The sequence below is a fragment of the Acartia tonsa genome, chromosome 9 (genome assembly GCF_053477335.1).
Source record: "Acartia tonsa isolate MP-2025a chromosome 9, ASM5347733v1, whole genome shotgun sequence".
Lineage (NCBI taxonomy): Eukaryota > Metazoa > Arthropoda > Copepoda > Calanoida > Acartiidae > Acartia > Acartia tonsa.
In genome coordinates this window covers 2,025,220-2,041,110 of record NC_137268.1, presented here as the reverse complement: position 1 = coordinate 2,041,110, position 15,891 = coordinate 2,025,220, and positions in this window count along the sequence as shown.

Here is a 15,891-nt window from a genome sequence, read left to right as displayed (position 1 = left end):
ATTACATGATTAATACCAGTTTTGTTACACTGGGCCTTCGAGCCCCGGGAACTTACAAAAATATTGAAACACCAGTTGTCGTCCGACCACTAAAGCTTTAATTATGTTTTTTCTTTAGACTTAAAAGAACAGAATGAGCTACCTGTCATTTCATGCATTTTTAAATATTTGTTTCAATTACTATTCAAGATTTAACATCCAACAAACAATCATCGGATAATAGTGACTTTTCATGTATAGTATAGATTGTTTGACGGTCAAGCAATGAAAAAACACGCTAGTTCTATGTCAGTCAAAATATTTTTAATATACGTTATTGATAAAAAAATATATGTTCTGAGTATCTGATATCTAATATCATAATAACTCACCAGTTCTCGTCCTAATTTTTATATTTCAGCATGTGTTACCTGTTCTTTCATACATTAACAACCAAAAACTGTTGTACACACCAGTTTTCGTCCTTTCAATAGCTTAGACATTGGTAAAGATGAACAGCACACTGAATGTGCTAGCTGTCCGTTCAGGTATAGTAAAGTTTGTTTCTTCGAAGGCAAAGCCATGTTATACACACCAGTTCTCGTCCTATCAATAGCTTAAACATTGGACAAGATGAATATGCTACCTGTCCTTTCAGTTATTGTAAAGTTTGTTTTACAACCAAACAATGTTAGACTCACCAGTTCTCGTCCTATCACAAGCTGTTTTAAGCTTAGACAGGCTGAACAGCACAGAATGTGCTATCTGTACTTTCATTTATAGTAAAGTTTGTTTGGTAACTAAACCAATTTAGATATACTAGTTTTAAACCTCCATCAATAGCTGTTTTAAGCTTTGACTTGAGTCAGTTGAATAGCACTGAATGTTCTAACAGTCCGTTCAGGTATAGTAAAGTTAGTTATTTCGAAGGCAAAGCCATGTTATACACACCAGTTCTCATCCAGTTCAATAGCTTAGACATTGGTAAAGATGAACAGCACACTGAATGTGCTAGCTGTCCGTTCAGGTATAGTAAAGTTAGTTTCTTCGAAAGCAAAGCCATGTTATACACACCTTTCTCGTCCTATCAATAGCTTAGACATAGGTCAAGATGAACATGCTTCCTGTCCTTTCAGGTATAGTAAAGTTTGTATGACAACCAAGCCATGTTAAACACACCAGTTCTCGTCCTTTCATTAAAGCTACGTTCAACTACTAGCAACTCTTACTACATATCATTGTTCCTGAAGTTACAGTAGTTAAGAACAATTTTTGAATTTACTTTGATACTAATTAAACCCTCAATCCCTCGGAAACTTTTATACCAGAGTAGGAACCGTTTTTAACGTCTTTGGTTGTGACGAGGTGTTGAACCTTCCCTACAACAAGCGGATGCGCTACATGTTTTGCCACAGTGGCAGGTTATCCCAGGAGGTCATGGGAGAAGCATAACAAGGATGACAACATCAATAAAAGCGAAGCTCTGAAACGGTAAGAAAAACGAACATTAACACATGAAACTATCCAGATATCGGAAATCTTGCTTATTTCTAATGCCAAATATCCGGTTTTCCGGCCTGATATCCTAGTAATTTGCCGGATATCGAACTTTGGCCAGATATCCGGCTGGATACCGGATATCCAGCTGATTTATAATGCCGGTATCCGGCAAAAAAAAGTATCCGGCCCAACCCTGATATAAATTTATGTTTCTTTCACAGAGTATATTGTGTACAAAATGTCTTTTAACTTTTTTGTGTACAATGCAAACATAAAGTTTGGATATATTTGGCGTATTGTGGCTTCGCCTACAGTCTCAGTGGTTTTTCTTCCTTGTTTATCAAAAGCAGGGCTCGGCAGCCGCGCGTCAGCTGTTACTAAGCCTTAAATTTTAACTCGTTTGGATGCTTTGAAATTTTTTTTTCAAGAGATTAGGTCAGGTGTTGAATTCCAGCTGATCTTTTAAATTGTAAAAGGTTGATTTCCTTGTAGTTTTTGGCAGCTGCTGAGCCCTACTCAAAAGCTTTTTTACATTTTGAATAGTTTCTACGGACATTAATCTAGGCAGACAGAAACATACTATAGCGTTTTGCCAGGGGCGAAGCGCACACAAAATTTTGATACCTCTTTTACAATTTAAACAACCACCATGAACCATAATTGAAAGGTGGTGAGCTTTAACAGAAAACAATAGGGGTGTATTTTAGTGTAATTACCACACCCCTGATATAAACTGTTGTCATTCTTGTTCAAAATCTATTTATATCTTCGACATGTTCAGTTTTTTGGTCTAATATTTATAAATTCATCAACTACGTAAATTTAGAATTTCCAAAATCGAAGAGTTTTTCATACTAGTGTCCGTCTGTCATAAACGGAAAGCTCTTATCGTCAGTTTAATCATGTTAGAATTGTCCTATTTATTGAAAACTTTGCATTCTGATTCCTGTAACAGTTAGGTAGATGGTTCATATATATGGGTTATTTTTTCAAGGGGTGATTTCTCTTAGATGGGTCGCAATACCCTGCTCTAAAATAGTTATAAACCTTCCAAGAACCTATGAGAAGCTACCCTTTAAAGGAGAACCATATCATGTCTGTATGTCAACTATATTTGGAATGCTTTGCAACTTATTGATGTTGTCATCCTTGTTAGAAGCGAAGCTTTCTATAATTAGGGTTGGCCCTCCCGTAACGGTTATCTCTTTTTGTTAATTTAGACATTTTAGAATGGTCCTATCGGTTTCAAACATAGCATGATGATTCCTATAACTTATTAAGTTCTAACACTCTACAAGAGTTATTGTTCGTTTGTTATTCCTCTTGATTGTAGAGCTGCGCTTTTATTGATGTTGTCATCCTTGTTAAAAGCGAAGCTTTTCTATAATTAGGGTCGGTCCGTCCGTCCGTCCGTAACGGATACATTTTTTCGTTAATTTAAGCATGTTAGAATTGTCCTATCGATTTCAAACTTTGCATGGTGTTTCCTGCAGTAGTTAGGTACGATTTAGAAAGCGTAGCTCTATAATCATTACCAAAATGTCCGTACGTCCATTTTAAACATGTTGACTATTTTACTTTTTTAACAACAAATTTTTATGTGATCTAATTTTCCGATTGATCTGATTTTTTGTATACTGATGCCTGGGAAAACAAAGTACAATATTATAAGCGAAGCAACTCTATAATTAAGTATGTCCATAAACATTATTCTGTATCAAGCAGTTTTTAACAAATTTGCTAACAATTTTGCTTCGATTCTATACATTTATATTCTGATTATATAGTTCTGACACTATACAAGTGGTAATGTCCGTTTGTCCTACCGTTTCTGTGCTTCGCTTTTATGGATGTTGTCATCCTTGTTTCTATAATATTGCTTGATATAGTTAATGTGTGTGTGATTTAAGTTTTGCGTTGAATATATGCTTTCTTTTTTATATTGGTGTGTGTGTGTGTATGTGTGTGGGTGTTTGTGGGTGTGAGTGTGTGTGTGTATTTGTCTACGTAAGCATTGACAGCAGGGATCTAAAGGGATGAGACAATTACCAATGTACATTCCCAATGATTATACTCTTCTGTAGTTTACAATTAGTGTTTGTTACGTTTTGACACTCAACTTAATGAACCAACTAAATAAATTTCAATAAAAGTCTCCATAGTTGTTGAGCTCATGAATAAGAAAATGTTATCATAAAACTTTGGGGACAGCAAAATAAACAGCAAAGAGGGGATGGGATAAAGTTAAAATGGTAGGAGGGGTCGTTAAATTAGCCAGCTTGGAAAAACATTTTATCCAGGGTATGCGAGAATTCACGTATTCTATATCCATTTTATGTACGTAAACTAAGTGTAGAGAATAATGGGCATACCTATTTGAGATATATGAATATCTGAAAGGTAGAGGTAATTGTTTCGAACCCTGGCCTAAACGATAAAATTATGCTATCTAATTAAACTTTGCTCTCTCCTTCAGAGAATTAAGTCCATGTTCCCAGATTTATAGTTTTTAACAAGCGGTATCAATATCTAAGATGTTACAGTTTTCGTTTTCAGGAGGTAGATTAGTCATAAATATAGCTTCCAACTAACTAAGTAATTTGAAATAATTATGCGAGAAAATTAAAAGGTCACAGATAAAGAAAATAATGAAGCTCTTTATAGTGTCAATACAAATGACCAATGAATGGCCAATATACAGACACAGTGCACATTTTAATTGGCCATTGGTATGCCAGTATTACGTCATTTTTTATACGCACTGTAAAAGCTTCGAAAATAATACCTCTTGCCTTTATGAAGATAAAATGATAAAATGATATTTTTTTTTGTTTTTTTTTATATATAGAATAGTTATTTCTCGCATCGTATTATAAACAGCTTTCCGCAGATAAAGAATGTACAATTATAAGATTAAAACAAGTTTTTTAGCCCCAAGGTGCCGAAGGCGCGGGCTAAAAAAAACGGATGAAATCTTGTGATTGTACATTTTATATTCGTAGAGAGCTGGATATAATACGATGCTAGACATAGTTTTTTTTGTATAGATTAGAACCGGTTCTTGTCAACCGGATCCGAATTTATACAAGAATAGTTATTTCTCGTATCGTATTATAAACGGCTTCCAGCGGATATAGAATGTACAATTATAAGATTAAAACTAGTTTTTTTAGCCCCGTGGTGCCAAAGGCACCGGCTAAAAAAACTAGTTTTAATCTTATGATTGTACATTTCTATATTCGTAGAAAACTGGATATAATACGATGCTAGACCTAGTTTTTTCGTATTCATGAGAACCGGTTCCTATCCACCGGATTCAAATGAATACGAGAAAAAATATTCCAATTTCTCTTATAAAAAGCAAGGACAGTGATATTGCACCTGAAGAAAAAGTACACTTCCCCCCAACTTTTGTAATTTTTAAATGTACTTTTTTCAATGATATGCTATCATTTTCTTTAAAGGAGAACCATATCATGTCTCTACTTTAACTATATTTATTTTTGATTGGAATGCTTTGCTACTTAATGGATGTTGTCATCCTTGTTAGAAGCGAAGCTTTCTATAATTAGGGTTGGCCCGTCCGTAACGGTTATCTCTTTTTGTTAATTTAGACATTTTAGAATGGTCCTATCGGTTTCAAACATTGCATGATGATTCCTATAACTTATTAAGTTCTAACACTCTACAAGAGTTATTGTTCATTAGTTCTTCCTCTTGATTGTAGGGCTGCATCTTTATTGATGTTGTCATCCTTGTTTGTATGATATAGTTAATGTGTAATTTAAGTTTTGCGTTGAATATATGCTTTCTTTTTTATATTTGTGTGTGTATATATATGTGTGTGTGTGTGTGTGTGTGTGTGAGTGTGTGTGTGTGAGTGTGTGTGTAGGTGTGTGTGTGTACGTAAGCATTGATATCAGGGATCTAAAGGGATAAGACAATTACCAATGTACTTCCCCAATGATTATACTTAGAAATACCTCTTCTGTAGTTTACAATTAGTGGTTGATACGTTTTGACACTCAACTTAATGAACCAACTAATTAAATTTCAATAAAAAGTCTCCAAAGTTGTTGAGCTCATGAATAAGAAAATGTTATTATAAAACTTTGGGGACTAGTGAAATAAACAGCAAAGAGGGGATGGATAAAGTCAAATGGTAGGGGGGGGGGTCGTTAAATTAGCCAGCTTGGAAAAACATTTTATCCAGGGTATGCGAGAATCCACGTATTCTATATCCATTTTATATATGTAAACTAAGTGTAGAGAATAATGGGCATACCTATTTGAGATAAAGGGATTTCTTAGAGGCAGAGGTAATTGGTTCGAATGTCGGCCCTAACGATACAATTATGCTTTTCAGTGAAACTTTGCTGACATCTTGGGGAGGTCTTGTAGAACTGGCCCCTGCAGAGAATTAAGTCCATGTTCCCAGATTTATAGTTTTCAAAAAGTTGCATCAATATCTGAGATGTTACTGTTTTCGTTTTCAGGAGGTAGATTAATCATAAATATAGCTTCCTTATAAAGTAATTTGAAATAATTATGCCAGAAAATTGAAAGGTCACAGATAAAGAAAATAATGAAGCTCTTTTTAAAGTGTCAATAAAGAAATGACGTCATACAATACAAATGACCAATGATTGGCCAATATACAGACACAGTGCACATTTTTATTGGCCTATGGTAGGCCAGTATGACGTCATTTTTATAGGCACTGTGAAAGCTTCGAAAATAATACCTCTTGCTTTTATGAAAACGAAATTGGAGTCTTTTTTGTTTTTTAGAAAACTTATCACAATTTATGTTATTAAAAGCAGGGACAGTGATATTGCACTCGAGGAAAAAGTACACTCCCTCAAACTTTTGTGATTTTCAAAAGTAATTTTTTCAAAGATATGCTATTAATATTATTGTCTTTAAAGAGAATATTATACATTAGAAATTGTTAACTTCAATGGCAGAAAGGTTTATGGCAAAATAGTTTTTCTTGAGGTACAATATACCCTGGTAGGGAGAAAGGGAAGCCTTCTGAGTAATACACACACTATCATACACACACACTCACACACACTCTCACACACACTCACACATACATCCACACACGTAAAAGTATTTTCAGTACGGCCTCGAAACCGATTTATATCCGCTGGATTAGAACTGGTTCTCATCCTTACAGAAAAATTATGTATAGTATTGTATTATCGACAATTTTCTACGAATAAAAGAATACAATTATGATAATTAATACCAGTTTTGTTAGCCCTGGCCTTCGGTCCCTTAGGGTTAACAAAACTGGTATTAAACTAATATTTTTTTATTTTAATATCCGCAGAAAGCTGTCTATAATACGATGTGATAAATAACAATTCTCTTTATAAATCGAGAGAAGGATATAAAAGAGAACGAGTGAGAGATAGATAGAGAGAGAGAGAGAGAGAGAGAGAGAGAGAGAGAGAGAGAGAGAGAGAGAGAGAAAGAGAGAAAGAGAGTGAGAGAGAGAGATAGAACTAGGATGACAACAACCATAAGTAGCAATGTCTCTAATTTTAAAAGGGAAAAGATAGACAGAATTGGCAAGTTATAGAGTAGTTGAACATTTGTCAGAAAACTCTTATAAAAAATTGCATTCATAACGTATTTTCCACAAAAATACAATTTCAAGATGCTCAATTGTCATAGGAATCTTCAAACTATCTTTTTAGACTTTATCTTCGTTAACAGTGAGGAAAAATACATTAAGAGGAATCTACACAAAAATTTATATTTCAACCGTCTATCTAAAATAGCAGTCAATTAAATACCACTCTTCGTTTGCTATACGTTCGCGTTTCTAGTTAAACGGACAGACAGGTCGACAAAGTGTGATATAGAGTGGCTTTCCTTCTAAAAAGAGAATGAAAATGAGAGAGAGAGAGCCTCGAAAGAATCGATATATAATTACTTGGATGTTGCACCATATTTTCATGTACTCTAATAAAATGGTTCTTTCTGCTGGCTAATATAACACACATTCCCCTCCTACTGGAGGAAAGAACTAACCATTAAATAAGAACTAAAGTAGCAACATAATTTGACGACAAACTTTTTCCTGTCGTCATAATATCCAGGTATATTATATCCATCCTCGAGAGGGACCCACTACGGGCACATGTACTAAGAGAGGTTGCTTATTTTTTCATATGTTATTATTATTAATTTATAATTAATAACTAATTAAATTAAAGCCTATTTGAGAATTGAATTCAAATATTTTTCAAGCCCAAAATTATTGAAGAAAGCTTTTTGAGTTCTTTTTTGTGCATTAAAGAAGAAATGTTTTTTTGACAAGGATGACAACATTCATAAATTGTACAATGGATGTAGTATATACGTGGGTATTATGACAAGGAAAAATTTTCATAAATTTAGCTTGCTAACATGGACATCACTTGTTGGTCAATTCGTTCATCAAGTTTATTAATGTGCCCTATACATTTTACAGAAAGCTAAAGTAAACAAATTTAGATTAAGTATTTTTGGTAAATTTTATACTTAATCTATCATTTATTAATGGATATAGGATATAAGAGGATATATTGACAGGGGAAAACTGTCGTAAATTAGCTTCGTAACACAGACCTAATTTGTTGGTCAGTAGAATGAGAGGGGATGGGGTAGAGGGAAAAGGGAGCATAACATACAGACATCTGAAGCGTATAGTAAGTAACGAAGAAATAGGATGACAACATCCATAAAAGCGAAGCACTGAAACGGTAGGACAAACAGACATTAACACTTGTATAGTGTCAGAACTGAATAATCATAATATAAATGTATAAGAGTCAAAGCAAAATTGTAAGTACATTTGTTAAAAAACTGCTTGATTCAGGATAATGTTTATGGACTAACTTACATTTTAAGGACTTGATTATAGAGTTACTTCGCTTATTACATTATACTTTATTGTCCCAGGAATCAATATACCAAAAATCAGATCAATCGGATGGTTAGATAACATAAAAAATTGTTGTTAAAAAAGTAAAAAAAATCAACATGTTTAAAATGGACGTAGGGACATTTTGGTGATGGTTATAGAGTTGTTACGCTTTCTTAATCGTACCTAACTATTAAAGGAATCATCATGCAAAATTTGAAATCGACAGGACAATTCTAACATGCCTAAATTAACGAAAAAACGGACGTACGGACGAACCGACCCTAATTATAGAAAAGCTTCGCTTTTAAAAATGGCCTTCCAAACTTTCCTTAAAGTTTAAGTAGTCTATCTTTGATAATAACATAGCATAACTTGTAACAAGCTAACCGTCAACAACGGACATACCTAAAATAATAGTCAAAAGCTTCGCTTATAAAAAAAGACTGTACATCAGAATAAATCTTAAAGGTCAAAAAGAACAAGAATTGACAAAATAAGGATAATAACATCCATAAAAGCGATGCTTTGAAATCAAACCGTAGAATAATTAATTATCACTTGTAGAGTGTCAGAACTAAATAAGCAGAATATTTATTTAATTTATTTAAAAACGTGAACAAAATTGTATGTATACATGTTGTAAAATTATGTAAATACAGGATTCTGATTCTGGACATACTTACAGTTTGGGACTTGATTATAGAGATGAATCGCTTAAAATATTTTTTCTTATTGTCCAAGTAATCGTAACTTATTGTTACAGGAATCATCATGCAAAGTTTGACATTGATAGGACAATTATATGATTCCTAAAATAACGACAAGATCTAACAGACCCTAATAATATTAAAGCTATGCATTTAAAAAGACATAGAACTTTTAGTATTAAGCAAAGTCATATTATATTTTCACCTTTTTTCATAAAATTTTCTTTTTTCAATTCTAATATAATGTATAAATAATTTTTTCAACATCAAAACATTGTCATTAAAGCACCAAAAAAATTTCAGAAAGCATTTTAAGGTTCTTAGTGGTAGATTTGGTTAATGAAATAAGAAATTTGTACCAGGTATAACTATGGGTTGCAATACAGGGATCTAAAGGGATAAGACAATGGCTGATAAATTGATGTACAACCCAAATGATGATACATAAAAATTTAACCTTCTTAGATTACAATTAGTGGTTGAAAAATTTAGACACTCAAACTTAATTAACCAACAAATCAAAATTTAATAAAAGTCCCCAATGTTGGTAAGCCAACGAATAAGAAAACGTTATTATAAAACCTTGGGGACTATGGTAATAAACAGCCTAATGTTCCCTTCCTCCCTGGTAGCAATGTCTTTTTTTCTGTTCAAACATCTGGGATATTGAGAAATGTAACCACCAACCGACAACCAATCCTTTGATTGCATGACCTTTGGAAGTTCTGCATATGTATCGCAATAAATTGAGCGTCAACTTTAAATTTTGAAATAATAAGGTGATATAAGAATAGTATAGTTAATATCCAGAGATTTTTAGGTATTAGATAATGGATGATTAATTGTTGAAAAATATTAATTACTAACGGCTACGTCCCGTAAAGGCCTCTAGTGGCACTTTAAATGTTTTTTTTTGTTCAAGTCTCTACGATACCTAGCTTTGTTACTCTCAAGTCTCTACGATACCTAGCTTTGTTTCGTTGAAATCTCTCTCCCTTAAAAAAAAAATTGTGATTTCTCTTGGGAGGGTGGTCTGGTGGTACCCTCCCCTCAAATAGTTATTAGCCTTCCCAGGACCTATGAGAAGCTACCCTGTTAAGAACCATTCGATCGGTTACCAAGATCATTCGGTACAAACAGACAGGCAAACACACATCCTGTTACTTTATTATAAGGATAAAACTTTTGGTACGAGAATGATTTACAGTCCAATGTCCCACTCTTTCGGGCAATATAGAACACTAGCAGCTTCGTGCCTAGCCTCTAGGCTAGAAAATAGCCTAAAACCACCACAGGACCAGTAGGTATATTCCCTGAAGAGTAGAATCCGATCGGTTCAGTGGTTACCAAGATCTTAAAGGACGGACGGACGGAGGGACAGACAGACCGACGGACGGACATACGGACAGACAGACGGACAGACATCATTCTACTTTGTATTATAGATAACCTATAACTTGCAGACTAGCTTCATTAGTCAATTAAGCAAATGGTACTGGAATCTTTACTTTTTAAAAATGTACCGTTTCAAGATTTTAAAGAGCAAAATTGTTCAGTCAAAAAACAACTGACAAAACTAAAAAAAAAATAGCAAACTACATTTATATTTGATTAATTGTAAATTGATTATATTTGATGAGATAGAATGCTATTTAATAGTCTAAAACCATCACTGGACCTATATAAAAGTTCGCCTTTTTTGGTGAATTTGTATGATAACTCTGCAGTTTTAAGCCAAGCCCAACAAAGACAGTTTCCAAAGCTAAAATCACAACAGAGTAAAATCACAATAATAAGTTATCTCAAATTAAATTTATGCTGTTATGCTTACAATTTCATAACTTTAGAAACTAATAAAACAGGGAGTTAGAGGTTAATGGCGCTTAAATTAATCTACACTACTTTAATCCCCAAATAACCATAAAGATAAACTTTAGTATGAAATATTATTTTGTTGTTGATTGTCTTATCCCCGCACTCCCTGAATACAACTGCAACAACAACAACAACAGCATCCAACAACAACCATCCAACTGTGGAAACATCTGGGGGATAACAATGGATATATTATTACTTGGATGTTGCACCAGATTTTCATGTTCTCTAATAAAGTGATACTGGCAGCTGACTAAAATAACCCTATTCACACCCTTTACCTCATCCCCTCCCCTTCTTCTTTATGAACTGACAAATAAAAAAGGCCCATATTAGCAACCAAATTGACGACAATTTTCCCCTTTCATAATATCCACGTATATTTTTTATCCATTGGGATAGCTTTGCTGTAGCTGCTGTGCTGTGCTGTGCTGTTGAACCAGATGGCCTGATGTTGACATTCAATTTTGTTAGAATAATTAAAGTTACCCTGTAGTTAAAGATTTTTTTGTTTGTTTTTATATAATTTATTTCGAGGTAAACATGAAACAAACAATGAATTTATGTATTTTGAAATGTTTATAATAGATACGAATTACGAATTAAAGAATAAAAATTATGATGGTTATAACTTATATTTAAGATAATCTAATAAATGAGAAAAAGCAATCATGTACATTTAAAGTATGAGATATTATTTTTTTGTTTTAATAGAAACTCGAGAAAATCATTTAGAAGAGTTAAAGTTACATTTAGTAGAAATGCATTTTTAAACGTTCAAATTGACTATCTATATTACAAAGTAGAATGATGCCTGTCTGTCCGTCTGTCCCTTAAGATATCGGTAACCACTGAACCGATCGGGTTCTACTCTTCAGGAAATATATATACTGGTCCTGTGGTGGTTTTAGGCTATTTTCTTGGGGGTAGGACACCCCCAAACCCCCCAAATAATCCTTCCACCATTTTTTTCATTTTTTTAAAATAGTGGTGGAGTGAGGGATCTCCATGTAATAAAAGATGTAATTATACATCTTGGGGCAAAGCTAAAATCAAAAGTGAAGGGTAACTACCCCCCCCCCCCCTCCCTAGTAGCGTAGCTGCTAGTATAGCATGAAATGAATTTAGATGTTTATAGCTGACATATTATCGTTATTGTACTGACATCATAACTACAAACCTGTGTTGATATAACTATGTAGGACAGGTTTTACGTTTTAAGACATATTTCGATATTATTACTACATTTAAAAACTTTACGTGAATAATGTATCATCCTTATCAATTCTTAACAATCAAATAAAAATGTAATTTAATGTCAACACATTGACTCCGGAGTTAACAGGGTGTGTTGTGCTGGGATAGAACTACGTTGTTGTCATCAACACAGATTTGTATTCTAAGAAATAAACAATAGTTATTTATCGCATCGTATTATAGACAGCTTTCCGTGACTATTAAAATTGTAATTTGATGTCACCGCAGTGACTCCGGAGTTAACAGTGTTGTGCTGGGATAGAACTACGTTGTTGTCATCAACATAGATTAATATTCTGAGAAAAAAAACAATAGTTATTTATCGCATTGTGTCATAGACAGCTTTCCGTGACTATTAAAATTGTAAATTGATGTCAACGCGGTGACTCCGCAGTTAGCAGGGTGTGTTGTGCTGGGATAGAACTACGTTGTTGTCATCCACAGAGATAAGTATTCTCATTAGGGTTTGGCCGGATACTTTTTTGGCCTGATACCGGATATTCGGCTGATGCCTATTGCTGGATATCCGGTATCCGGCCGGGTATCTGGCCAACGTTCGATATCTGGCAAATTACCAGATAACCGGATATCAGAAATTAAAAATCAGCCGGATATCCGATAACCGGATAGTTTCAATATCCAGTATCCGGCCGGAAATTGAAAATGACCGGATATCCGGCCCAACCCAGCAATAAACAAGTGGGTTAGTCCCTTAATCTAGGGGCTATGTATTCAAATGGGCAGAGAGGGGCTAAAAAATAGCTTAAAACCTACCCAAGAATGAAAACTGAAAATAGAATAGCCTAAAATCTTCACAGGAAACATGTAAAGCTCACCTGAAATGAAAACCACTCAATTTAGTAGTTATTGAGATATAAAGCTTCAAACAAAAAACCTTACTTTTTATAGGATAACATTACAGGTAAAACATTACAGATAATGATTATAGAATTGATCAAAACATATATAATAAGTTTTTTTTTATAATAAGGCACATTAACAAATCCTTTTTTGCCTCTACTTTTTTAGCTGTAAAACTAATCAATAATAAACTATAATTGTTATCAATACAGAAAAACAAATAGGGGAGGTAGAAAAGTTGGTCTATATAGATTCTGTATCCCTGTCCAGTATGGCTTTACGCAGTTGAGTTCTTCATTCATAGCTTGATAGTAGTGGAGCTACTCTATATTCTATTTATAATAGGGGATGTAGAATAGTTTGTCTAAAGATTCTCTATCCCTGTCCAGTATGGCTTTACGCAGTTGAGTTCTTCATTCATAGCTTGATAGTAGTGGAGCTACTCTATATTCAATTTATAATAGGAGAGGCAGAAAAGTTGGTCTATATAGATTCTGTATCCCTGTCCAGTATGGCTTTACGCAGTTGAGTTCTTCATTCATAGCTTGATAGTAGTGGAGCTACTCTATATTCTATTTCTAATTGGGGAGGTAGAATAATTGGTCTATAGATGCTCTTTCCCTGTCCAGTATGGCTTTACGCAGTTGAGTTCTTCATTCATAGCTTGATAGTAGTGGAGCTACTCTATATTCAATTTCTAATTGGGGAGGTAGAATAGTTGGTCTATAGATTCTGTATCCCTGCTCAGTATGGCTTTACGCAGTTGAGTTCTTCATTCATAGCTTGATAGTAGTGGAGCCACTCTATATTTTAAGCGTGTGTCCCTAGAGGCTTTTTTAGTTTATGAATAACCTAGAAGCAGCTTATACTAACTAAGAAAAATTAATACAAATGACTAATCATACAGTTTACCATTGGTCAATTTAAATGTATACTGGCCCATATCATGGGTTATTTGTATTGTATTACGTCATTTTTTATAGGCACTATAAGCTGCTGCTGCAGGAACTTATATAAAGCTTCGCTGAAATGGTTTAAGGGGAGAGTAATATGAATTAATTTTTGTAATTTAAAAAATATGTCAAAGGTTGTTTTTTTTGCCCAAAAATAGGTATAAACACTCCTTGAACCTATAAGAAGCTTCACTGTAAAGGAGAACAAAAACACTTAAATTTACATTAAATCTAACCATGAAACTATTTATTTCAGACGTTATCAAATCTCGAAGTTAAATTTTGAATTAGGACTTCTTTTATATGTAGTTCAAATTTTTGCCGCTAGATGGTAATATTTTTATTCTTATATTGAGTTTCAGTGTTAAAGTTATACAAAAATACAAAGTTTTATGTGCTTTTCGCTAAATGAATATTAAGTTAAACGCGAATTTACTATTATGTATATTCCTTTGACGATTTTTGTAGCGCTAAAAGGTCAAATTTAAAAAGTTGAATCCTGGTATTGTGAAAACCCAGTACTTCGTACAGTATGCAACTATACGATATATGTTACTACTAAATAGTGGAAATAGTATATCAAAATAGTATAAAATAGTATGAACATTTTTTGTGGGGAAGGGTCGTACCCTAGTACTCTTCCATTAAATATCCCTGACACAATTGAGATTTGATTTCGTTATGGGTCGTTAGTCTCACTCTGAACGCCATTGACGGAAAACTTGATGGTTAATTTACTCATTTTTGAAACTTACACGATATGGAAATTAAATTGATGTTTATTATAAAGACAAAATGTATGTTTTCTGCATGTTAATGAACAGCAAAGCGAACCTGGACCCCTCCCCCACTCCTTATTATTTTTGAATTAGGTTTTTTTTATGCTTAACCCTTGCGGGGCACATACCTACGCGAAAATCCTAACCCTTCTGTGCTAACTAAAAACAACCTAACCTGACCAAAAGTATAAAACAAAACACACGAAAACTACCCACCCCTTCGTTTTCAATTAAAAATAATGGGTGTTGGTTTCTTTGCTCGATAAAACACTGACAAATACATCCTCTTACCTTTATTTAAGGACTAGCGGCTACGCCCTCTGTTTTTAGGTAAATATTTTATTTGGAATTGCGAGTTCTATGCAAAGCTATCATGTATAATTCAAATCAAACGTTTGGGCAATTTTGACATTTTTTTTATTTTAACAATGGACTTATATATTTTATTACTTGGATGTTACACCAGATTTTCATTAAAGTAAAACTCGCAGCGGGCTAAAAAAAACGATATCCCCAATCCACCCCCTTCACCCACTCCCCTCCTACAGGATGAACGAACTGACCAATAAATGAGATCCATGTCAGCAACCTAAATTTCCCCGCTGTCATAATATCCACGTATATTCTATATTCACTTTTATAACATAACAACCTTACTTCTTTCTTGTAGAGGTCTCTAGGGACATTTTAAGAGGTGTGGAGGGTGGGGTCAACCCACTACCCTAAATTTAGTAGAGCCCATTCGGTCAATTTGTTATCGAGATCTTTTGGTACATACAGACAGGTAAACCAAAGAAGATACAGACATACATCTTTCAATACAGGATGACTTGATAATGTTTTAAGAAAATAAAATAGATTTTGGTCAGATTTTTTTATTCACCTGGTTTTGCATCCCCTAAAAATTCTTTATCTTTTCTCCACCATTCTCTCTTAAGAAGCGAAGCTTTTCTATAATTGGGGTCTGAACAACGCATCGTTACTTTAACAGAGGGGCAGTTATGACTCCTGCATTTATGTTTTAGCTTTTAAATAGCAAAGCTACTCAATAAAATATT